General features: G+C 50.8%; 1 pseudogene; it reads left to right on the forward strand.

Moving 5' to 3' along the window:
• Window positions 1–25,565, forward strand: part of LOC149333280 (cytochrome P450 2A9-like) — a 61,156-nt pseudogene that overhangs the window by 21,988 nt on the left and 13,603 nt on the right.

Consider the following 25,565-nt stretch of genomic DNA (forward strand, 5'->3'; position numbering starts at 1 on the left):
AAATTCGGCCGCCTCTCCAATGTGACAACCGTCGCCAGCATCGGCATTCCCGAGCCAGAAGACATCGCTTCTATAGTCAGGAGGATTGCACGCGAAGAGTTGGCTGCTCAGCGGCGACATACGAATTTTTATGAACTTTCCCAACAGGCTTCGAGGCCCATGCCGTCATGGGAGCAGCCTACGCCATGGACTGCACCAAATAACTACTCCGGTAATGAGCAGAGCGAACAATCAAGTCGCACTCATACTTCCAGCAGCTTCCATCCCGTCCTGATGAAGTACCTCGTGGTGCGTCTCGTCACGCCTCCGTCGCCTCTCCTCGGCCTTTAAGGAATTCTGCTGTGAGCTACTCATTAGTCGTCGAGCCAAATGTCTCGAACGGGGCGAAAAAAAATATTTTGGTGCCACGTTCCGTCGTCGAAGCACTGGATGGTGGAGCACTCGTATGGACTGTGAACGTGTCAGAGGAGCCAGTTCGTCTTCCTTCTGCTTTAGTACTCACAAGATATCAGAACCATGTGAACCACGCCATTGAAAGTATTTCTGATGTCAGCGGAGCAGCGCCCGGGAAGACTGAATTTTCGGCTGAGCTTCAGCGCATGGTCAACAAATTACTCCCGTCTAGTGACGCCATGCGCAGCAAGAAATCTTTGCGCGTCATGCTCAAGTGTTCGAATTTGCCTCCAAGGGATCGCGTAGTCATTTCCCAGCCTCTCGAATACAGCATAAAGTTAACACAGAAAACGCACTCCCTATTCGCCAGAAACCTTACAGAGTCTCCCCGGCAGAGCGCAAGATCACTCAAGAACAGGTGGACGAAATGCTGCAGAAAGGAGTCATCCGAGAATCTTCCAGTCCGTGAGCCACCCCTGTGATCCTAGTGCGAAAAAAAGACAACTCTTGGCGATTCTGCGTTGACCACCTACGGTCGTTTAAATGCGCTAACAAAGAAAGACGTATACCCGTCACCTCGCATTGACGACGCAGTCGATTATCTGTATTCGGCGTCATATTTCTGCTCTGTTGATTTGCGATCTGGTTATTGGCAAATTCCTCTGCATCCATCCGACCGTGAGAAGACAGCCTTCGTAACCACAGATGGTTTGTACGATTTTAGTGTAATGCCATTTGGATTATGCAACGCCCCCGCAACGTTTGAGCGATTTATGGACACGATCCTTCGTAGCTTAAAATGGGAAATCTGCATGTGTTACCTGGATGACGTCATCATTTTCGGCAAGACCTTCCAAGAGCACAATGAAATACTCCATATTGCTCTCGAATGCATCGGATCGGCGGGACTCATTTTGAACTCAAAGAAGTGTCATTTAGGCGACCAGCAAACTCTAGTTCTGGGCTCCCTCGTCCACCAGGATGGTATCAGGCCGGATCCGCTGAAGATCGCTGCAGTACGAGATTTCGAGCCTCCACGCACCCAGAAAAGCCTTCGGAGATTCCTCGGACTCTTCATATTTTCGTCGCTTCATTGCTGGCTTTGCGCAGATTGCCCACTCCCTCAGTTCTCTTCTGCATAAGAATTCGCAGTTTGTGTGGACCCCCGAGTGCGACTCCTCCTTTCATCAGCTGAAATCTTCTCTCACGTAAGCCCCCCTCGTACGACACTTCGACCCTTCTGCTCGGACGGAGATCCACACTGACGCCAGTGGCGTCGGTCTTGGGGCGGTGCTTGTCCAGCTGCACAGTGGGGCTGAGTACGTTATTGCCTATGCCAGCCGCACGTTAACGAAATGTGAGCGCAACTACACTGTCACCGAATTATGGTGCCTTGCCGTTGTGTTCGCTGTGCACAAGTTCCGGCCGTATATATATGGACGCCATTTCACCATTGTTACGGACCATCACCCTCTGCTGGCTCATCGGACTTCGCGATCCATCTGGTCGTCTGGCGCGCTGGGCATTGCGCCTGCAAGAATATAACTTTGCTTTTTGCTACAAAAGTGGGCGCCGTCATAGTGATGCAGACTGCTTGTCACGCCACCCGTTGCCAACCTCAGCAAATGATGAAGACGGTTTCAAAGAGTGTTTAGCCTCGTGCGAGCCGACGTTCCCTAGTATGGCGACCTTTAGCAGAGAGCAACGTAGGGATCTTTCACTGCAGCCCCTTAAAGAAGCGGCAGAAGGAGCAGTAGATTCAACCCCATTTATTATCAAAGATGGTATTTTGTTCAAGAAGAATTACTCTGTCGATGGGGCTGCCCTGCTTTTGGTCGTCCCGAAAAGTCTCCGGTCGCAAGTCTTGCACGCTATGCACGATGACATCACATCTGGTCATCTAGGCTTCTCTCGTACCCTCCATCGAATCCGACAGCGTTTTTATTGGCTGCAAGTATATAAGATTGGCTGCAAGTATTTGCTCTATGCCCGAACTCCCCGCGTTTTCCTCGATACCATCATCCCGTTTTCCCTCAACGCCAACGCGTCCGTTGCCCAGGTACTATGCCGTGCCGAAGAAGCCCGTCGTATAGCCCGCATACTTACCCTGGCCTTTCAACGCCGCTCAAAAGAATACTACGACCTACATCATCGTGCAGTCACTTTCTCTCCAGGAGACTTTGTCTGGCTTTGGACGCCAACTCGCAAGCGAGGATTATATCAGAAGTTTCTGTATAAGTACGATGGCTCCTTCGTCGTGCTGGACTGATTGAATGACGTGAATTACGTCATAACCAAGGTGACGACGGATAAACATCGTTCCCGCAAGCCACAAGTAGCTCATGTGGCCCGCTTGAAGCGCTGCCAGCGCCGATCTGCCTCACTTTCCCGAGGACGAGAGTCGTCTGCCCCCGGGGACATTGTTACGCCGTGTAGCGGCTTACTTAGGACTTAGAGGAAGAAGAAGGAGGCGCGCGCAGACTGATCTCGGCTCTGAGCTGCTTGCGGCCAGCTGTGTTTCGTCCAGCCTTCACCTGTATAAAACCCATTTCATCGGCTGCAATATATATTATATCACTCTAAGACGACGCGACTACGTGCAAATTACTCTTTCTTATATGGAAGAAGTGGCACTTTTTGCATTGTGGAAAGATGCATAATTAGTCGTGATTAATTAACGAACTTCAAAAGCAAGATAGGCGAAAAATTCGAATGAGAGATTTGTAGAAAGATCCGCGAAACATCCGTCTGAAGAATTTGTGCTTGTTGTGTATATATGTACACACACACACACACACACACACACACACACACACACACACACACACACACACACACACACACACACACACACACACACACACACACACACACACACACACACACACACACACACACACACACACACACACACACACACACACACACACACACACACACACACACACACACACACACACACACACACACACACACACACACACACACACACACACACACACACACACACACACGCGCGCTATGTCGGCTGCTGGGCCGAAAGACGCGGGATCGATCCCGGCCGCGGCAGCTGCATTGCGATGGAGGCGGAATTCTAGAGTCCCATGTCCTGTGCGATGCCAGTGCACGTTAAAGAACCCCAGGTGGTCGAAATTTCTGGAGCCCTTCACTACTGCGTCTCTGATAGTGTCAGTCGCTTTGGAACGTTAATGGCTAAAAGATCAATTATGCACACTATGAGCTTCAGAGAAGCCAGCCCTTAATTTTAAAAAATATGCATTTTGAGTATAAGGACTGATCTTATGGCACAATAACACCAGTGTTGGCACACACCAAAAAATGTGAATGCACTGAACACTTTAGAGGATTAACTAAATTCTCATCATTAAATATTTCACTATTTATTTAGACACCTGGTTGCTATTAGATGTTTGCGGCCGGTCGTTAGTAATAGCCCTGTCAATTTCCAAGATTTCGAGAGCACGAGAAACTTTGGCTTTCATTATTTCGCTATTGCTACTGTTTACGTGCACTGGATTCCCCTTGAAAAAAAAGCTTCTTGAGACAGTGTTGAAGTTCTCATGAGCAGACTCAACATACCGTGTTGAATTTTTCTTGTGACCAGGATGGCTCAGTGTTGGTGAATTATTGAGGCCGAATTGGAACTCATTGGAAAAGTGACCGCCGTGCTAGAGTTGAGGATTCTCAAAATTTCTGCATTGCTTTCATGTTGATTTCATGATGAAATTACTGGGGTGTATCAACACATCGTTCTGAATCTTGGCTGTTTTAAAAACACAAAATATCCTAGGAATGCATTCGTATTGCGCCAGATGAACCAACTGCCAATGCAATTTTCGGCCGTATGTTCATATTTATTGCTGGAATTTCTCTTTAACGTAACGCTGACATCCCCAGTGGTGTACTGCTCCCTATATATGCACAAACACACGTGTGTGTACACACAGATACAAACAGATATACACACATCAGAAAAAGAGCGTGGAACAGAATTGTACACGAGGCTTCGAAGAAAGTTTATTGAAAAAACAAAATACGTAGGTTACAAAAGTTCATATAAGAGGCGAGGGAAGAGAGGACAAGGGCCGTGCTGAGGCAGTGTGGCACAAGAGGAAATCGAAAATAGAATTTACAAATATATGCAATCACACTCTATGAACGTCATTCATACAAACTGAAATTAAGGGAAACGAAATGAAATAAACACCGGCGGGAGCCCCGGCCACACAGCATGTTTAACTGTGCAGTCAGTGGTCCTTTGGGTTCCCATGTAGAAGCAGAGACGTGGGCCTGCGACTTCGCAAGCAAAACAAAATTACCAGTACTTACCTAAATTTCCAACACACATTGTGGGTGGGCAGCTGAGGGAAAAGTCGCCTGAAGTGTGGCAAATGCATAGCTTGGTATGCTGTCACTAGTGCCACGGTGCCCTTTCTGAGTTGGATGTGTCGGGTCGAGCACCTGCGGAGGAAGCTTTGCTCACCAAGGGTAAAGAGTTGGCTATCTAGGTAGCCCCACAAAAGCACCGGGAGACGTGCTAGCATCGGCAACATGAACCGACGGGGTTGCCGCGAGTGTACGGATGCGTTCCTGTTCTGCTAAAGGATCAGGCTGATGGAGCGCATCAAGTGTCGCTCGAACGCCCCGCGTAGTTTCCTTTCGCGCGACACAGGGATGGAAAAAGCGCGTGAAGCCAAACGACAGATTGTCCTAGCCACAACACACTCTTCAAGAACATGCGTTTGTGACTGAACCTCGCCACAGTGCACGCAGCGCGAGTCTGGAACCACACCCCAGGAGTGGAGCCTGTGGGGTGGGGAGCACGCCCCACTCCACGCGCCACCTGAAAACCCTCACCACGTGCGGTAGGTTGCTAGAATGGACGTCCACCCACTTCGGGTAAGGCGCGCACGTCTGGTGAGCGTATACTGCGCATACATGCGTGCCGAGGCGGCGTGGAAGACCAGACGAGTTAGCGGTGTTGGGGCGTTGTTCCATAGACAGGGTGGAACCAGGACCCGCCGCCTACTTCCGAGCTAGCATAGCAGTAAAGGCCGCCCCACATAGTCCAACTGGTCCACAAGTTGTGCTGTCCATTTGACGCACAGCACCCGGCAAAAGGTAACTAGACTCGGCGTACTTCAGCCTCCGTTCTCGCGGGCGAGGCGAAGGTGGGTACGTGCGACGAGCTCTGTCCTGCCTTCCCGAAACCAGCTGAAAAGCTAGGTATTAAGCTCACGAACGACAGGAGTGGAGTGCCACATGTGCCACAAACCAGAGTTTAGAGCACAGGACATTCTTCACAAAGTACGCCCTCTCCGCCAACGGCAAGGGAGACGCTGATACCGCGGCCACTTGCTGATGCACGGTGTTCACAATCCGCTGCGAAGTGCGCGGAGAAACGCCGCCCGCCCAGAAAGTCACGCCAAGATTGGTGACGTGCTCGGTGGGGGCAAGGACCTCCGGCAACGAGTCAACAGGGGCGTCCGAAACAGAGCGGCTGACTTTTACTACAGTTCAACTTGCCACCAGAGAGCACGGCGTACTCAGCATACTTGCGCGAGTACCCCACGAGGCTGTCTGTATCGCGTAGCAGCAGGGTGACGTCATCTGCGTAGGCAATGACTTTGACATGCGTGGCGCCCGGTAGCGGCAGTCCGCGATCACAACAGAGCCCTGCACGCGTCGCAGCAGTGGGTCTATCGCGAGAGCGAACAGAACAGGCGACAGCGGGCAGACCTGCCTGTCATCCCGCGTGACGGGTAAGTTCCACGCCGTTGAGCAAGATGTTCGCCATTGTTGTCGCGTATAACTGTCGTAACATTGTGATCACGCCAGCGGGGAAGTAATAGCCCGTGAGCACTTCGAACAGATAGGCGTGTTCTAGGCGGTCAAAAGTCTTCTCCTGGTCCAGGCTGACTATAACACCGCTACCCTCGCGGTTGTTGGTGTAAGCAATCAGGCCACGAATAAGGCTCAACGAAGCGAATATACTGCGGCCCGGAACCAAGCAAAATTAATGGAGCTAATTAGCTTCAGAAGAAAGCGGTTGACTCGGGCGACAAGCAGGACTGCGAGGATCTTATAATCTACGTTAAGCAGCGTAATAGGTCGCCAGCCTGACGGATTGCGCCTGTCCGCACCGGATTTTGGGGGCAGCGTTATACGACCGCGGCCAAAAAAGCGCGGGATAAACTCTCATTTGAAAATAGTGTTCAGATTCGCTACAAGAGCCTGTTAGATGAGAGGCCAACCCACTATGTAGAATTCTACTGGGACGCCGTCGGTTCCCGGGGATGCGACAGAGTTCATCCTACGCACGACTTCCCACACTTCGCTGCTTGTGAGTGGGCGCATGATTGATTGCGCTTCCTCGTCGTCAAGCCGCGGTAGATCGAAGGCGAAACGAGCCACGCTTTGCAAATTCGCGGCCAGCACCAGAATGCTAGCGGGAAAACAGTTCCGAGAAGAAATTCCAAAACATGCGCTCTATATCGCGCCGTTCAGAGCTCTTCCATCCGTCCTCGCCGAACACTGACGAGACGTGTGACGACACTTTCTCCGTCGCCCCTGCATCACGTGCAAGGCGCAAGGCATTTGGGTTCGAAATGGGGCGGTGGTGCGCCACCGAAGCAACCGCGGCGCGCGACTGCTGACATAAAAGTCGCGAGTACAGTTCGTGCTGAAATTGGAGGTACGCTCGCGCCTCCGGAGTCTATGGTCCTCCGAGCCTCACAATACGGATGCGTCGTAGACATTCTTTTATGTCAGCTGCCTCCCACTCTCGCTTCCGCCGCCCAGCACGGACGCACGCGCCCCACCACTCCTCTTTGAGGCAGTCCCAGCCGCGTGCCTGGAACTTAGATCGCGCCAGCGACTGTATGACTGCATCCTGCACTTCTCTCAGAGCACTTGTATCTTGCAGCACTGATACATCCAATCGCCAGATATCGCTACGGTCTCCGGGCTGACCGGGTGGGTTAAGGACAAGGGAGAGCGGGCGATGGTCCGACACGTGACCTGCGTCTCTCTGAAAGTTTAGGACACGGCACTGTGCGACCGCCTGCAAAAATTCTAATGGCACGCACATGCGGTCAAGCCTGCTGCTACTCAATCTACCGTGCTAAGTGCCCGAAAACGCAGCGCCATGTAAATGGATCCATGTGTCACTCAAACTGATTTGGCATAGGATGCCCCGCCATTCAACAGTGTGCAGTAAAGACTGCCGCACCTCACCAACTGTATATCTCGGTCGAGGTCAAGCACGCAGTTAAAATCCCCAACAAGAAAGAACGGGTGGCTATCCAAAAGAAACGGTGCTAAATAACGGAAGAAGTCGTTGGTCTGGGAGTGGTCGGGCGGCGCATATACATTGACGACGCGGATTTTGCGCTGTCCATGATAAAAATGAAGCAGGGTGAAGCAGGCCATGAAGCAGGCTGCGCCAAAACACCACCACTCCCACAACACGGCAGCAAGACGAGCTAAAAGAAAAAAAACCTTTCGCAGAAAATCGGTCGTTAAAAGCACTCACATCGCTGCAAGTACGAAGGTTACATTCTTGCATAAACAATAAATCAACCTTCTGAGCTCTGGCGAGATGCACTACCTCACGCTGCTTGCCAGGGTTACGAAAGCTCTGAACATTAAGCGTAAGAAGGGTTAACAAAATAGGAATTAAAAGAAAAAACTTGGTGATAGCCATCTTGCCTGCCATCTTGCATTTCATCGTCGAAGGAGCCGCGGTAACATGCGCGGTTCGTGGGGCCCGACTCGAGGCTTCTTGGAGGTTGGCTACGGTGACGAAGCATCCGTGTCGCCGGGTAAAGAATGGTTCCGTGGGATACGCTGAGCTCGCGTCGCCTGGCTTGCGAGGAGGTCATCTAAGATTTGGGGGTCCGGGTACCAGGCATTGATGTCCGCGAACAAAGGGTCGCCTTTGGACGGCGACTTGACTCTCTCTGTCCAGGTTGCTCGGGGTGTTGTCTCGTCCACGGCCGGCTGCCCGTTTCCTCCGGTTGCCGTTGCAGCCGCAATCGCCGGCAGCCCAGCGCCAAGTGCCGCGGTGCAGGGCTGTGAAGCAGGCTGCTGCGAAGTGTTATCTGGGCAAGAAGCGGGTTCCTTATCGGCCAGCCGCTCCGGCGGCCCAGCCGATGATTCCGCAGATAACATCACCGGCTCTTCAGCTGCCTGCGCCTGTGCTGGCTCATTGGCCGACGTGACAACAGAGCCGTCGTCTGGTGTCATGCACTTTGAATTAGGGCCCTCTGGGGAAAAGGCGACGAGGATGGAAGTCGGGCCAGGACCGCTGGGCATAGGCCCCGCTTCCTGAGTGGCGTCCATGGAGTTCGCGTTACCCGCCGTCTCGCCATGGACCTTAGCTTGAGCTGCAGCCGCGTAGGACCGATGCTGGGTGCAGTCCGCGGTGGCGTGGTTTCCACCGCACCGTTGGCAGCCGCTGCGCAGCCCTCCGTCGCGTGCCCGAAGACAGCGCACCGCTCGCACCTCGGAGTCTTGCACCCCGCCGCCATGTGGCCCGCCTGGCTGCACTGGGCGCAGACCCGCTGCATACCCCGGTGCTCCAACATCACCTTGTGGCCTTGGATGGTAAAAAAGTTGGGTACCGGGTTTCGCATCCCCAGTCGCACCACCGGCGTGACAGTAAACTTGCGCGGGTTGTCCCGGAATGTCACATGTTGAACGCCGCGCACCTTGCCGCAGGGGGCCAGAGTCGCGACCAGGATGTCCTCGGACACGTATGGTGGCAGTCGGTTAGATGGCCACGAACACGACTGGCGGGCCCACTGGATCGACGGGGACACGTTGGTTTCCCAGGTTGACGGTCACGGACGTAGATAACTTGCTGGCGTGTGCCTGGGACCGCACGCACGCCAAGTACTTGCTACCGCCGAGGTGCTGTAGGTACAGCACGCCGTCGGCACCCATGACATCCTCGACGGCGTCAATGACGACATCGTAGTGACTAGGAGCGCCCTCAGGCGCTACGATAGAGAAGCAATGTGCCTTGGGATGCGAAGGGGGCGGGTGGGGGGCTCGAGTGCCCATCGCAGGGCGGGCCTGGGACGCGACGGTGGACGGCGCGGGCCCAGGACGAGCTGGCAGACGGGCTGACTACAAGCGATCGTCGGGCAGCGTGATGCCTGAGTACCACCACTCATGAAGTGACTAAGAGTTCATCTTAAGCGCAATCTTGGCTTCACCCTTATGTAGTCCTATTCAGGGGTGTCCAGACCTGCGCAGGTAGTGGCCTGCCGATCAGCAAAGTTATGTCAGTTATTACTATTAATATTTATTTATTTTATGTGTAGTAGAATTAATGAAGTTCACATGCAACGCTCTAATAGTTGAAGATCTTGATTCATTGATAAATATTTATTTATTTATTTATTGCAATACCTTCAGGGCCCCAGTGGGGCGTTACTGAAGGGAGTGGATAAAAAGTAGACAATGCAGCAAAATGAAAACAAAAAGTAAATGCAAAATGTAATGCAATACGACAAAGAAAGAAAAAACGTAAGCTTGAACAAAATAAATATCAGATTAGGTAACAAAACAGCCTAGTCAAACACATAGTTTTCCGCGGCTTTTTTAAATAAACGGGTGTCACAAATATCGGCAAACAAGGTAGGCAGGTGGTTCCAATCGCTCGCCGTCTTGGGTATAAACGAGTTAAAGTACACATTGCTTCGGCAGTATGGAACGCGTACCTGGTGGCGATGATCCATGCGAGGTGATATGAATGATGGTTCTGATAGACGATCCCGTTTTCGCTTATGATTGTGGTAGTAAGTCTTGTGAAAAGTTAGCATTCACGCGAGTTTTCTACGAAGGGACAGGCTAGGAAGGTTCAAAGTATTTTTCATGGCAGTTACACTAGCAGTGCGGGAAAAGTTAGACAATATAAATTGGGCGCTACGATTCTGTACTGACTCTAACTGAAGAGTTTCATGTCCCGGGTCCCTCACAGAGCAACATAAATTAAGTACTAATCAAGCGCTCTTTATATGAGCGCACATACGAATCCTCCGAAGTAGGTATGCCTGAAAGAGCGTATTGCAATACTAGCACTTTTTTCTATGCAAGAATATGATTTTTAGCGGTTTACGAGAGTTTTAACGAGCGCTGCATGAGTTCTTAATATGTATAATGTGATAAGGTTCTGTTTACAAAAGCATAACTTTTTGGGCTTGTTGGTCTGTTCTATCATCTCGCTATGATCTGTTTACACGATGGATGTCGAACTGATTTCATTTAGTTAGGCTTAGAAACGGCTGCCTTGAGACGATTCAATTAAAATCAGCAGAAATTTCTCAACAATAAATGTGTTTACTATGCTCAAAAAAATTCTGTTTTGACGGTGTTGAGTAGCCTCAACACACATTAAGTTCATGTTGGCTTTCAGCTGATTCGGCAAGAGCTCAACAAGGCGTCAACTGAAGCTCAAAAGTCATTTCTTTAAGGTGAGTGGCTTTGCGTGCATACTTTTCGAAAGCGCATATATTTTTAAACGAAGCAGCCAAAATTTCATGCGCCACAGCGCCGAGGGGAATAGCGTATTGAAAATTATAATAATTTATTTCAGTATAATAATAACGACCGGCTACAAATCTCTAATTGCGAACAGTTGTCTAACTGTATTAGTAAAAAGGTAATTGCCAGAAATTAGTTAACCAGCTCATTCACGTTATTGATTTGTTTCCTGATGTTCACCGACGGTGTTATTATTTCGCCGCTGAAGGCGTCTTCTGTAGTCAAAAAGCCTGTTTTAAATATCTGTGGCCGGCTTCCTGAAACACCTGGCACGCGCGCGCAGAAACACACATGCGCTCACGGACGCACAAACACACACACGCACACACACGAGCGCACAGAAACAAACACCCACACACATTCAAACACACACACACAATCACACACACAAACATCTGCACGATTTTTAAACACTGCATTTTTTAGATAAAATATTTTTGCGGCATAGTACTACTCGCTTAGGCCGATTTAAATATACAGGCGAATAATGTAAGCAATAATGTCATTGAGTCAATTCGAATAGTTATTCTTCAAAATTTTAGAGATTTGTAGCGGGGTCTAAGTATCCGCTACATCAGTTTTCAGAAGTACGAAAACGCGATTGCATTCGCCACTCTGGCTCAATAAATGCGAGTCATTTCACACGCCGTTAGAAAACCGCGCGCTTGCGGGGAGTCCAAAGAGGTGCCTATCAAATCGCAACACTTTTTAGTGCACGTAGGACGCGCAACCTCTGTCTGGCCAGTGCTGTTTTGCTCTCCGTTATTCGCCACTTATTAGCTGCATGAGCGGGGGCGGGGAACCGATTGTCAAGTGGTACTTCAGCGCATTGTTGCGATTTGATCCGCGTCGCATTGAGCTTAAAGCGTTAAATGGAGGTTGATGGCAAAGTACGTGCGCAACTCATTCTTCGCACCTAGAGTGCGACCATGTTCAATAGTGTGTCACTGTAATTGTGTGGGGATAGGCGTTGTGAAGAGGACTGCCAACGACGCCGTAATAAAGTGATCACGCAGGGATTCACTTTATTTCATTCTGCTTGCTTCCCTATACACCAGGATGAGTTGCGTCACCTGTCACGGCGAATCGCAGCAAGCAACGAAGCGCCGCTCTTGGTGGAACAACGCTTCTTGGACAGCCTCGCGAACATCACGGCCGCGCTCTTGTACGGTGCACATATGACCAGAGACACCACCGAGAGCTATCAGCTGAGAAACGCAGTCACGAGAGTACGCCAGGCTCTCCAAAAAGGGCCACTTTACTTGTTTTGGCCGCGCCTCTTGGTGAAACTATACACAATCTTGCCGTTTACATGGAAAGGTAAAATGAGAGTGGCGATGAAGGAGCTGGAAGACTTCACAGCGTAAGCAAAAATATTTTTTTGTGTGAGTATTCTAGATGAGAGTTTGAAGTTTCAGAAAATCTATATGTGGACGCAAACGTATATGATGTCCAGAAAACCTAGAGGAACGTTGCAGTTTTTCACGGCTTCTATGCTCCGTGCTGCGGGGCACTGTAAACTAAAAATAACCGCTAGAACTGAGCAGCGTCTGGTATATGCTACTGATTAACTACGGTCGTCGGAAGCGCTCTGAAGCCAGAAAGCATTTTATAGATCAGTTTTCATCTGGAAGGAAGATTTTTTTATAGCTAGTAGACTTTCACGTACTGAAACGAATAAGATTATGAGGGACGAAGTAGCGAGGTGCTCTAGATTATTTCTTCCACCAGGGGTCTTCATCATGCACTGAGATCGCAAAGCGCAAGAGGCGACCGTGTGCCGCCGACTTATGTGAGACAGATACTGCGCCATTTTCTTTCCTCAAAAAACCAATATACCAATTTACCAATTTACGAGTCTGCACCATTTCTACTCCACAAAAATGGGAGTGCCGGGCCTGGGTTAGAACTCCTTTGTTCTGGATCACCAGCCGAGCACCACGACGACAGAGCCAACGCGGTGACTGAATTTAGGAGGAAGAATCGGCCATAATAGCCAGCCCTCTGGGGCAGATACTCTACAGATTACAATTATAGAATATGCCCATTGATTTAGGCAGCCTTTCCTCGTTGCGGCCAAAGGCAGCGCCATTGGCTGAGGGAAACTGAGCATCTATAAAATGTAGGGTTTTTGAGGCTTGAGCAGCGTTAATAATTTTGCGAGCTGGGGTTTTATGTATTGGGTCATCCGAGAAATAAATAGTAAAAAAGGTCCTCCGCTGTGTTTTACTGGCTTAGCCATTCGGTGCTGATTTTAAGGTCACGAGACGCCCTCAGAGGCCGCAACTTCATGAAGGCAAAAGGAAAAAACACCTGTGTGCTGTGTGGTGTGGGCGCCAAAATAAAGAACCTTACGTAGTCAAAATTATTTACAGCGCTGCACTACTTCATACTTCATAGCCGACGTTCACCCTCGGGAATTAAAACTCTTCAAAACATACTAGGAAAACAGTGAAAAGGCAGCGACGCGATAAAAAGCAGCCAGACAGCGCCTAATTCTCCGCTAACCATTCAGTTTTCCTAAAAAACGTACACTACGTAGAGAATACAAAGAACCCCAAGTGGTCGGAACTTCCGGAGCCCTTCACTAAGGCGTCCCTAATAGTCTGAGTCGCTTTGGGACGGTAAACCCCCCACAAACAATAAACCAAACAAAGAAAATCAAAATCCTCACAATTAATGATCCTGTGTGAAAAAAGAAGCCCACAGTGCCGCTTCAGTTAACCAACTTTTCAATTAGTGAACGCCACAAAAAACTGGGAGAGGCTCAACTTGGTTAAGCCAGGAAATTGCGAAAGCAACTTCATCCGTTTCTTCAGCTCGCATCCGCCGTGTCTACCGCCGATCTGCGCCGACGGTTGGTTGGTTGCGACTGAGAGAAGAATGAAAAGGAAAGTGCACGGGCCTGCCTAGTGGCTCCAGCCGAGCCACCACCGCTGCCACGTGCAGATAGAAGAGAGTTGAAAGGTATGAGGAAAGATAAACACCACTCATTAAACTTGGCCCTGCACTTGTAGATGCATCCGAATCAAGAGATGTTGACCGGTGTGCTCGCCAGGCTGCTGCATTCGCACGTTGTCTAGGTAGCCGTTCTTCGCGTTCTTCGTCTGTTTCTTCGGCGCGGCGCCGTCGCTTGTGCGCAGCAGATCGTTCCAGCCTCGCCTTGTACGCATCATCCGACATAGCGCAGTGAGAGGAGCGCAGCTGCAGCCCCCCCCCCCCCCCCCCCCCCCGTTTTATCCCGCTCTAGCGAGCGCCGTGTCTCGGCAGCGGCGCAGCCGGCGTGTAAGGTTGTACCTCCGCCATCGATGGCGCGAGCTGGGGCCCCGTCTCTCGGTCTGTCGCGACGTCACACGGTCACGTGACGCGCCGCTGTCTAAGGAGGCGCCACGACCATCGATGGTAGAAAAGGGCAAGCAGTATTGCTTTCGCAATAAAAGACGATTGAACAGTTCTCGTCATGGTGACGGATGTCAAAATCGTAAAGAGCTTGGCCATTAGGCTGGTGAAGACGGCAAGACAGAAAAAAAAAACACACATAACGGCTTTTATTGGCAAGAGATGACTGGCTGCGAAGGCCAGTTAGAACGGGCAAGGGCAGATCCGGTCACCGAACAGTCGATGCTGCTCTGCTGCTTCAGCTGCCGATCGTCGTCTTCTCGCCTCGCGCCGCTCATCGGTTCTGTTGCTCCGACTGCTAAGCATGTTCCTCTCTACATTTGGCCCCGGGGGAAAAAGCCATCCTGGCGATTTAGGCAATCAACAGGACGCAGGGGTCGTAATATGGCTTCAAACGCGAAACGTGAACGGTCTCGCGCCCACGGCGTCGGAGATCGGGTGACGGTGTCACGGGCTCAACGATGTGACGGGAGAAGTGCGCTCAAAGACACGGTAGGGTCCGTGGTAGTTTGGCAGCAACTTGGCAGAGAGACCTGGTGCAGCAGAAGGCACACGGAGACAATTAAGGGATTGCGGCTGAAAAGTGTCTGTGCCATGGGAGTGGTCGAAGCGGTATTTCTCGCGCCCTTGGTCGTCAGACGTGAATGACCGGGCGAGCTGGCGGCACTCTTCGCGGCAGCGTGTCTGGAGGCTTCAGATACGGTTGTGGATTCCGATGAATAAGGATGGTACGGAAGAATAGTGTCGAGCGGCGAGGATGGTTCACGGCCGTATAGAAGGAAGAATGGTGAGAAACCAGCAGTGCTCTGCGTCGCGGTGTTGTAGGCATATGTGACGAAGGGGAGGGCGACGTCCCAGTTAGAACGGTCAGCCGCCACGTGCATTGACAAGAGGTAACTTAATGTTCCATTGAAACGTTCTGTCAAGCCGTTCGTCTGGGGATGATAGGCAGTAGTGGTGCGGCGAGTAATGTTGCATTGCTGCAGAAGAGATGAAACTACGTCTGACAGAAACACCCGCCCGCGGGGCTCCGCGCCGCGGGGCTCCGCGCCGCGGGGCTCCGCGCCGAAGTATGAAATGGTGCAAGAGGAAGGCTGCAACATCCCGCGCCGTAGCAGCTGGGAGGGCGGCTGTTTCGGCGTACCGTGTCAGGTGGTCTACAGCGACGATGACCCAGCGGTTTCCTGCCGCAGTGCAGGGAAGTGGTCCATACAGGTCAATGCCAACTCGGTCAAATGGCCTGGATGGGCAAGGCAAAGGTGCATAGGGCCGGTCGAATGGTGATGACCGGGCTTGCGGCGCTGGCAATCGGGGCAGGAACGGACGAATTTTCGTACGTAGTTATACATGCCGCGCCAGTAATAGCGGAGGCGAAGCCGGTTGTAAAAGCACCGCCGTGACCAGCTTGCGGGTCGCTATGAAAGGCTGCGCATATTTCTGAGCGGAAATGTCCAGGAATCACTAGGAGCCATTTGCGGCCTTCAGAGAGATAATTTCGGCGGTGCAAGACCCCATCAAGAATAGTGAAGTGGGCAGCCTGACGGCGGATTGCGCGCGGTACCGGCACGACAGAACGGTCTGAAAGATAGCGTACAAGAGAAGTGATCCAAGGGTCCTTGGACTGCTCGTTGGGCATATCGTCCAATGACAAGGAGGCGCAGTCGATGGCGGGAGGAGAGGCACTTTCATTGGCTAGCGGTGAACGAGACAAAGCGTCGGCGTTGTTATGCTTCCTGCCAGAGCGATAGATTACACCAATATCGTACTCTTAAAGGCGTAAGGCCCATCGGGCGAAGCGGCCATTTGGGTCTTTTAGGGAAGACAGCCAACATAGGGAATAGTGGTCCGTGACGACCGCGAAAGGACGGCCGTACACGTAAGGCCGAAATTACCCGATCGCCCAAACGATCGCCAAGCACTCTTTTTCAGTGACTGAGTAATTTTGCTCTGGCTTCGTCAGGGTGCGGCTCGCGTATGCAACAACATACTTCGGATACCCCGATTTGCGTTGAGCAAGAACAGCACCGATACCAACGCCACTGGCATCTGTGTGGATTTCAGTTGGAGAAGCAGGGTCAAAGTGGCGCAGTACGGGCGGAGAGGTATGTATACGGCGCAACGTGATGAACGCTTCGTCACAGGCAGGACTCCATTCTGACAGGTCGCTGCTGCCACGAAGAAGGGCAGTCAGAGGTGCGATGATAGAAGCGAAATTTCTGATAAAGCATCGGGAGTAAGAACATAAGCCGATGAAACTGCGAAGTTCCTTCATCGTAGAGGGCTTCGGGAACTCAGAGACAGCACGAAGCTTTGCTGGGTCAGGAAGGACACCCTGTTTCGACACGACGTGGCCCAAAATTGTCAACTGGCGAGCCGCGAAGCGACATTTCTTGAAATTGAGTTGAAGCCCGGCTGCCGCGAGGCATCCCAGAACTTTCTCCAGGTGAACGAGGTGCGTCTGGAAATCTGGGGAGAAAACAATATCATCCAAGTAACATAGGCATGTTTTCCATTTCAGGCCGCACAGTATCGTGTCCATCATCCGCTCAAAAGTGGCAGGGGCATTGCATAGTCCGAAGGGCATGACGTTGAATTCATACAGCCCGTCAGGCGTCACAAAGGCTGTCTTAGAGCGGTCAGCGTCGGCCATCGGGACTTGCCAATAACCTGAACGTAGATCTAAAGAAGAAAAGAATTCAGCTCCCTGCAAGCAGTCAATTGCGTCATCAATGCGGGGGAGCTGAGAGACGCCTTTGCGGGTGATTTTGTTCAGGCGCCGGTAGTCAACGCAAAAACGGATAGAGCCATCTTTCTTGGTGACAAGGACGACGGGGGAAGCCCAAGGACTGTGCGATGGTTGTATGACGCCCCTCTGTAGCATGTCATTTACCTGGGCTTCGATAACCTGGCGTTCGGTGGCTGAGACGCGATATGGGCGTTGGCGCAACGACTAATGGGCGTCAGTGTCGATCCGATGGGTAACAGCTGAGATGCGGGCCAAACGGTGGTGAGAAAAGTCAAACGATGACCGAAACCTACCTAGCAGGGCCGCAAGCTGGGTCTTCTCCGGTAGCGAAAGATTCGCGTCGGTTGAGCGCGCGAAGACGGCTTCGGGAGCCGGTATCAGGAGACGGTGGGGAAGAAGTAAGCAGACAGTTGCATGCGGCAGGGGTCATTCTCATAAGGGTCCCAGGCGACGACGGAGGCGAAAGGCTGGACACGCCCCAGGCATTCACCGCGAAGAACAGTAGATAGGCACAGGAATGGATTCGTCAGGGGTAAGGCGCTGCAGTCGGCTGAGACGGTAAGCACGGCGAATGGCAGGGGTAGACAGTGGCGAGAAGCGGAGTCGGACGGGATGAAGATGACAGGGCCGTTGGATGCAGAGTCGCAATGAACAGAGACGAGGACAGCAGAGCACGGCGGGATCACGACGTCATCAGCCACAGTCAACTTGGAGCACGGGTTAGTGGAAGCTTTCACCGAGGCGTCGCCGGAGGGAAGAAGGGCGACTTCGGAACGAGTGCAGTCGATGACAGCTTCATGTTGGGAGAGAAAGTCCCAGCCTAAGATGACGTCGTGAAACGGCGATGCGAAGACGATGAATTCAACAACATACAGAACGTCCTGAATAGTAATTCGAGCTGTACAGGCCCCCAAAGGCGCGATAATTTGCGAATTAGCGGCGCGAAGCATAAAACCAGATAGCGAAGTCATCACTTTTCGTAACTGGCGGCACAATTTTGCAGTCAGTACAGATACAGCAGCACCGGTGTCAACAAGCGCGGAAGCACCGGTGCCCTCCACAGAAACGGTGATCAGATTGGCCGGAGAAAGTTGAGGTCTTGAGCTTGGCGACGAGCACGCAGTTCTTGCCTCCGGAACTGCGGGCACTAGTTTTCTGAAGGGGAAGAGGGACGACGGCGCATCGGAGAAACCGAGCGGCAACGCGGAGATGGAGAACGGCGGCGAATAGAGGGGCTGTAATCGGAGGAAGAGAAAAGTATACAACAGCTGTATCCTACCGGTACTCACCTATGGGGCAGAAACGTGGAGGCTAACAAAGAGGGTTCAGCTTAAGTTAAGAACAACGCAGCGAGCTATGGAAAGGAAAATGATAGGTGTAACGTTAAGAGATCGGAAGAGGGCGGAGTGGGTGAGGGAACAAACGCGGGTTAATGACATCTTAGTTGAAATCAAGAGGAAGAAATGGGCTTGGGCAGGGCATGTAATGCGAAGGCAAGATAACCGCTGGTCCTTAAGGGTAACGGAGTGGATTCCAAGAGAAAGCAAACGTAGCAGGGGACGGCAGAAAGTTAGGTGGGCGGATGAGATTAAGAAGTTTGGGGGGATACAGTGGCGGCAACTGACAAAGATCAGGGTTAATTGGAGAGACATGGGAGAGGCCTTTGCCCATCAGTGGGTGTAGTCAGGCTGATGATGATGATGATGAATCGGAGGAACCACTGGTCTCAAAAGGCGAAGTGCGGTGAAAAGGCTGGGGAGCGGCGTAGGTGTAACCTCGAGGTAGCAGGGTACAAAACTTGGCGGTGGCAGTGACGCATCACGTTGCCAGGAATGCCGCAGGCATAACAAATGGGTAGGTTTTCCGGCGTCCGCCATGGACGGAAACGTTGCGATGGTGGCCGGGCAGGACGAAATGGGGTCGACTGCGGTCGATGTTGGTACGAAACTAACGTTTATGGGTGGGGACGCCTGACTGCTTCGGCATAGGTTAGTGGCGCAAAGACGGGAGGCTGGGAGGAAACCGGTGGCAGGGCCTCGGACACTTGCTCCCAGGCCACGTGCTGAAGTATGGGAGTAAGGGTAGATGGACCCGAAATAGTAAGAAGCGAAAGCTGCCGCGCAACCTCCTCACGCACGAACTGCTTGATCTGGAGCAGTAGTGAGCTGTCCTGTGTCGTCATGCTGAGGCTAGTTACTGTGTCTGTCTGTGCAGAGGGCTGCCGAGTGAAAACGCGCTGTCGGCGGAGCTCGTCGTAGCTTCGGCAGTGGTCGAATATATCGGCGACATATGCGACATATGTGACGTTCTTGCCCACAAGCATATTGAAAGCGTCGTCTTCGGTTCCTTTCAGGACGTGTTTAACTTTATCGGCCTCCGCCATGGACGCATTGACGCGCTTGCAGAGATTGACGACATCTTCTATGTAGCTGGTGTATGATTCACCACTGTACTGTTCGCGAACCCGAAGACGCTGCTCGGCGCGAAGTTTGCGTACTGCCGGGCGGCCGAAGATGTCGGAGAAGCTGGTTTTAAACTCGGCCCAGGTGGTGAAGTCCGATTCGTGGTTTTGTTACTAAAGGTGGGCGACGCCGGTTAGGTAGAAGATGACGCTGGTGAGTTTAATAGTGTCGTCCCATCGGTTATGAGCGCTCACCCTGTCGTAAGAGGACAACCAATACTCCACGTCGTGATCGTCCGTGCCGCTGAAGACGGCAGGGTCGCGCTGGCGGAGCGCACCATGGCAAGCTGCGGGTGCCGGCGAAGAGCCGGCTGGCTGGTTGACGTTGGCCGGCATGGGGGCAGTGATGGTACGGTTACGTAGGTCCAGGACGGAATCCCGCAGCCTCCACCAAGGTGTAACAGCCTTTATTGGCAAGAGATGACTGGCTGCGAAGGCCGGTTAGAGCGGGCAAGGGCAGATCTGGTCCCCGAACAGTTGATGCTGCTCTGCTGCTTCAGCTGCCGATCGTCTTCTTCTCGCCTCTCGCCACTCATCGGTTCTTTTTTTTATTCGAATAGTCTGCCATGAGGCATAAGTTGAGAAAAGGGGGAGTGGAATGTAGGTTACAGAAAGTTAAAAGAAGGAGTGTAGACCAGTTTCGGCGAGGTACTCGCATAGGCTGCTTGTGAAGTGATTGTCCATAGTCCACTTCACATAGTCCCCGTCGCGGTTCCACCACAGGCCGACCTCCCTGAGGAGCCGTTTTCTAATAGGGGCCGTCGCTGGGCAAGTCCACAACAGGTGCCGCACATCACAAATGTCCGGTGCAGCGCCGCAGTGAGGGCACCTGTCAGTTGCTGGCAGATATTTATCACCCCACCGATAACAGACAGAAGGGGTCAGGGCCGCCCCTGCCCGAATCCGGCGCACTGATACCTCCTCCTGCCGAGTAAGACGACGGGGGAGAGGGTGCGAACACGGAGGAATTAGAGCGCGTGTTCGCTGGCGCAGAGCTTGTGAATCGGAGACATGGGACAGGAACGGATCTGGGGGAAGAGGGGAAGGGGGCGGATCGTCTGATGTGTCAATGTGAGTCATAGCATCTGCTTGAATGTTATGTGGATCGTGAGCATGACCGCGAATCCAGTGTATGCGTACAGGACATTGGTATTTTGCGCAGAGTAGGTGAATTGATTGTGTAATCTGGAATGTGCGTCGAACAGCCTTAAATTGTTTAAGGGCGGCGAGGGAGTCTGTATAAATATGAACTGCATTGAATGTGGGAACGAGCGGAAGGGAAGCAATGGCATTGTAAATGGCTTGAAGTTCCAATGCCAGGGGGGTACATGTATCTGCGGTGTACGTCGCACGAGAGTTGAGATGCGGATGGGAGGGACTATATACAGCAGTAACTCCCCGCTCTGCAGTATGTGATGCATCGGTGTAAAATATGCACCCTTCAGGCAGATGCGCGGCTGATACCGACGGGGAAACAGTGGGGCGATTGTCTGTGAGCTGACAATACGACCACGGAGGGAGCGTCTTTAAACGATGAAGTTGTAGAGACTGTTTGCGAGCTCTGTTTGCCACCCGCTGGTCGATGAGTTCACTGAGAGTTTTAATTTTGGCGAACTCCTGAAGCACGGGTATGGGTGTCAAACGAGGCAAAAATGTTATGGCGCGCATAGCCTCACGATTGATAGCCTGAAGGGAGTCCCACTGTCTGCGGGTGAGACGTTGAAATTGTGCCTGTTGCTCCGACTGCTAAGCATCTTCCTCTCTACACACATCATAATTATTATTATAAGAAGAAGTTTGTTAGAGCGTAGTAAGGTATTTAAGTATATCTGCGGTTTAATGACGTAGTTTTTTTGCATTTGAGGTATGAATTTCGCCAATTGCACTCGTTCGGCAGATTTCACATGTTCTCAATGTCAGCGCTATGCTTGTGCGTCAGCTGCTGTCACTGGCATGATGGGTGTCTTGTTTTCTTGCGCGAGCGGTTTGGTAGACGAGTTGTTACGTTTTTTACAACTGCATTGCGTTAATTCATTACAGAAAATCACAATAAGACCCCTTTCATCATCATCATCATCATCATCATCATCATTAGCCTGACTACGCCCACTGCAGGGCAAATGCCTCTCCCATGTCTCTCCAATGAACCCTGTCCTTCGCCAGTTGCGGCCACCGTATTCCCCCAAATTTCTTGGTGTAACATTAAGAAATCTAAAGCGGGCGGAGGGGTTGAGAGAATAAACGCGGGTTAATGACATCCTAGTCGAAATCAAGATGAAGACGTAGGCTTGGGAGGGCATGTAATGCGAAGGCAAGATAACTGCTGGTCCTTAAGGGTAACGAAGTGGATTCTAAGAGAAGGCAAGCGTAGCAGGGGGCGGCAGATAGCTAGGTGGGACCCCTATCGCCTTACCTTAAATCCTTCGTTAACGGTGCTGTCTAGGTGCCCACTCGCTCCATAAATGCAATCGATTTTACTTCATTCCATAGCCCATTCCTTTATAAATGCTAGTAACTCCTGCACGGAAGTGCCATAGCGCTCGAGATGCAAGCGCTACGCTTGATCATGTGGTCATAGATGAACACGCACGGACACAGAAGACGATGAAGATGGCAGGAGGCTGGACAAGGCGATTGTCACGTGGTACGTTACACTAGCTCACGGACCACAGACGCTCAATCAGCAAATGGAGAATGAGCCAACACGCTGTCAGGTTTGGTGCACTTCAGGTGGGAGGTCCGTTAAGTTACTGATTGCTAGTAAAATTGTAATGACACCGCACCAGGTTGCCCAGTCGTCTATTCTACTGCTATTTTGCTAAGGAGTAACTGAGTTCCAGAAGATGACCGTTAATACGCACACGGCCTGCACAAGCCTCTCTCGTATTGCTCGGTGATGTTTTGGCGCTATCGCATTTGGTACAAAACTGAAAGGGCCGCAGTCAGCTACCGTAACATGTCTTGAGGTTCGTTATATAAAGGACGATATCGAGACTGTCTTAAATACTGGTGTACTTTTACTTTTATGCATGAGTTGTCTCGGCAAAAATTTGGTGCTGTATGGATGATAAAAGATGTGAGCCAAGCGCTGGTCTTGATTCTTTTTTTTTTTCACCGGCGCTTTTCGTAGTGTGCTTATTTGAAATTAACCTGTTGCATATTCGTCTGGGCTGTAGATATTATGTGACCTGGAAGGGAGTAATTTTAAAAAGAGAGTGTTAATTTGCCCATCGTGCCTGTGCTTATGTAGGGCCAATCTAAAAATCTAAAAAGATCAGAGGATAGTGTTCATTTTACCGGAAGATCTATATAAATCAAGTTTCTCTCCATGTCAAAGTTTCTCTTTCCATACCTCAACGTGTCAAAACCTGTCGCTTAAGATAGAGGTTTTGTTGCTTGTTATTTCTTAAAAAAACAACTCATGGTTAATTCATACTGTGCTCCGAATACGATCACGAATGGGGTGATGATGAAAGCAAACGAGTTAGCAGACTAGCACAAGCCCACAAACTACTAAAGACCATGAGGCGATTTGTATCAAGTGTGCTCGTCGGGTCTCATATTAAGAATACCGGCCGCTCTAGACACCGCTTTTATTTAAAGCAGAAAGCGGAAAGCAGAAATAATGCAGTGGGTTTAATTGCCTTCGGCTGCTATCCGAAGTATTGATTTCCTGGACGATTTCTTGGGAGATCGCTTGTTCATCGTAAGGCTCAATAAAACAGCAGGGAAGGCTACTCTAATACAGCAATAAAGAAGAAATGTGCCACGGCGTAAGTAAATAAATAAATGCTAAATAAGTCTAAAGCAACGAAGAAGATTTTTATTCCGTTCATCGCACCAAACTGAGGGCGATAACTTCAAGGCTAACAGGATGAAAGATTCTCGAAGGCTGACGACCAGTGATATTCGTCAGGCAGTGCCAGTGAACTGAACAAGTGCACCTCTGTTGGCCTTACACACTTGAGAAGTCTGTTTTTGCCTGAAATATTCGAATGTCCGGATAATTTAGCTCTATTCAGACACTCCCTTGATAATATGTGGAAAAGGGCCTCTCGAACAGTCCAATAATTGAATAAATACGCTACAAGGGTACCTTGACGGACTCTGATGGAAGTTCCCAAAGTTCAATTCTTTCATATGCGAATATCTAAACATTCCCTTCTTTTCGGTCTAAAAGACAGTTCTTTCCTCACCTAATGCTTTTTAATGGTGTGAATTTGGTCCCTACGACTAAATGAGTAACGGAAACGCTCTGTCAATGCTAGTGTTTTGTCCTCTTTGAATGCCACGAGTAATTTCATTCCTTGCATGAATGTCCAAAAAATTAGGGTAGAGGGCTGAGTTACTGTTGTGGCTCAATCGCTTTTTACGTACGATTGTTTTGTTTACAGCAAGCAGGTCAAAGGTCACCTGATGGCCACATCTGAAAAGCCGGATCGTGACTTTATTCTAACTTACTTGAAGGAGGTAGAGGAAGCAAAAGGTGGTCCGAACCCAGCGTTTCAATGTGAGCGTTCGAATTCGGGTTTTTTGCGGCCGACAACTTTATTCAATTCCTACCGGTGCGACACGCTTTCAAGGCAATATAGTGAGCATTCTTGCAATGGGGATGTTTTTATTCTACCCGCAGCGGCTGCTCAGTGGCTTTTGTATCCGCCTGCTGTTCGCAAGGTCGCGGGCTCGATCACAGGCGCGCTGGTCGCATTTCAATGAAAGGGAAATGCTATAGGCCTGTGTACTTGTGATGTCAGAGTAAGTTAAAGAACCTGAGGTGCTTGAAGTTATCCCGAGCTTTCCACTGCGACGTACCGCATGGTCTGAGTCACTTCGGTACGTGTAACTGCAGTTAATCTATAGCCGGAACGCGTATTCGCCAACTGCAGCCTGTACAGCCACAAGGCTTGAAACCACGCTGAATTGATCACGGTGACTGAAGATTGTCACAACGGCTTACCTAAAAGGGATTATAAATCCTCTTTAACGGCGTTATATGCCACTAAGCATCACGATTTGCGACCTAAAAGGGAAAAAATTAAAAAAAATGAAATTAAAAAACAACAAAATTACAATACAGAGAGCGGAGTCGAACGGCCGACCTTCCGTACGCAACACGTGCCTCTAATCCACTGCGCCATAGCGGCGATGTCAAGCCGTTGTTCTGAACGAATATTTATAACCAGCCTTAATGTGGCTGCTACCTGCCGGATGGCGGAGCTGTCATCGCTGGCTGTACCGGCTGCATTTGGCGAACACGCAGCCGGCACACAAAGTCCTAACCCGGCATCGTGTAACCGTGGTGCGTAAAAATTGCTAGGAGCACACAGCTGCACCCTTCGGAGAGCACTCTGGCATTCTCCAGGTCCGGAATGTGCCCAATTTGGAGCACCCTCTCGTAACTGTACGCCCGGACCTGTACCGGTCTCCCTCCAGGCCAGGGAGTCTGCCGATCCGCTTCGATCTCCTGCGATTCTACACGCATGCAGACGCAGACCACCGCTTCTACGCAGAAAGTGGGGTGCCTAGAACTACCATATCCGACGAGGTCCGTCCTAATTAAGCGGAGCAGTAGTCAGTGTATGGAAAGAATCAGCGCTATGGAAATGCTGCCTCCGGGTGAGGGTTGCCATTAATGGCTACAGTCGCCTGAGTGTTTGACTCGACCGTCGCGTAATTTTTCCGATACTTCTTTTTTAGAAAGAAGTATCGCCATAGTCATCCTTGTATCACAATCTAAGCGCTGTCAGTTTCCAATAGCAGACGCTTGGCAGCCTGGCCAGGCCTGGATCGAACCCGCGTCTTTCGGTTCATAACCACTGAGCCACTGAGGCGGTTTATTTTCTGATATATGCCAATGTGATAGTTGAAAGAGCGCATCACGACTTCTGTTAATTTTTGGGAAGATACTATAACTTCGCAGCCAATGTGTGAAGGGAGACCGTTGCAGCGTTATGGCCTCAACGTGAAAGCGGCGAAATTTCTTCCACATTTTTG

The sequence above is a fragment of the Amblyomma mixtum genome, chromosome 8 (genome assembly GCF_055824585.1).
Source record: "Amblyomma mixtum isolate Tamu chromosome 8, ASM5582458v1, whole genome shotgun sequence".
NCBI lineage: Eukaryota > Metazoa > Arthropoda > Arachnida > Ixodida > Ixodidae > Amblyomma > Amblyomma mixtum.